At 42.6% G+C, this 1,283-nt stretch overlaps 1 non-coding gene across 1 annotated transcript; it reads left to right on the top strand.

Moving 5' to 3' along the window:
* Positions 1–351: 351 nt before the first annotated feature.
* LOC148548080 (small nucleolar RNA R71) lies at positions 352–458 on the top strand. The gene has a single exon (XR_015897155.1). It is a non-coding gene; the product is annotated as a small nucleolar RNA R71 (small nucleolar RNA).
* The last annotated feature ends 825 nt before the right edge of the window (positions 459–1,283 follow it).

The raw sequence follows: 1,283 nt of genomic DNA on the forward strand, positions 1-1,283 counted from the left end.
TGCTCCTGACTACCCTCTACTTCCTCATTCACTCCTTCTTGGGTTGTTGACGAAGTGGAGATTGCTGCTACTTGGTTCCTCTCCATCTTCTTGGTGAGGTCAGCCAGCTACTGGGTAATGAGCTTGTTTTGGGCCAGCAGAGCATCTACATTGTTTAGCTCCATTACTCCTCTTGTGTTCCCTCTTTCAGAAGCATAGAAGTAGTCGTTCTCTGCTACTGTTTCAATGACATCTATGGCTTCCTCAATAGTCTTCTTCTTGTTCAAAGATCCTCCGGATGAATGGTCTACGGCCTTCTTTGACTCATAAGAGAGCTCTTCATAGAAAATGTGCAGCTGCACCCATTCATTGAACATATCTGGTGGGCACCTCCTTGTTAGGTCCTTAAAACTCTCCCATGCTTCATATAGAGTCTCACCATCTTGTTGCCTGAAAGTTTGGACCTCAGCTCTCAGCCTATTGATTCGTTGAGGGGGGTAAAATCTTGCTAAGAATTTGTTCACCACGTCTTCCCAAGTTGTCAAGCTTTCCCTTGGGAAAGATTCCAGCCACTTGGCTGCCTTATCCCTGAGTAAGAATGGAAATAAGAGCAGTCTATAGGCGTCAGGATGAACACCATTAGACTTCACTGTGTCACATATTCTCAGGAAGGTGGTTAAATGTTGATTTGGGTCCTCTTGGACACTTCCTCCGAACGAACAGTTGTTTTGCACAAGGGTGATGAGCTGTGGCTTCAGTTCAAAATTGTTGGCATGGATGGTTGGCTTTTGAATGCTACTTCCACAGTTTCCTGGGTTTGGATTGATATAAGAGCCTAAAACTCTTCTATCCTCCCCAGTATGATTTGCTCGACCTCTTCCGCCATGGTTGTGAGCCTCTTCTTCATGATGGTTTTCCATGTTTTCTTCCATGTTTGGTTCAAAGTATTCCTCAAAGTGTTCCTCCTCTTCTTCAGCACCAACTACACGTTTGTCTCTTGCCTCCCTCCATAGTCTAAGAAAGGTTCTCTCAGGTTTAGAATCAAAGGAAGTTGAAGCCCCGCTTCTTCTCCCTATCATACAACCAACAAGTACAAGCAAAGAGAATAGGTGCAGAAAGTATATCTGTCAGAATTACTGTTAGTGTGAGTGATGCAATATATCAAACAGTTAGTGGGTTAGTGAGATGAATAGTAAATAACAAAGAAAAAGTGGGGGGGGGGAAGGAAGAAATTAACTAAAATAGGAAGTAAATAACTCTAACAGAAATTTAAATCAAACAAAAATAAAATGCTCAATCTAGTT

This window comes from Arachis ipaensis, chromosome B8, assembly GCF_059453495.1.
Source record: "Arachis ipaensis isolate K30076 ecotype BB chromosome B8, ASM5945349v1, whole genome shotgun sequence".
In the NCBI taxonomy this organism is placed as follows: Eukaryota; Viridiplantae; Streptophyta; class Magnoliopsida; order Fabales; family Fabaceae; genus Arachis; species Arachis ipaensis.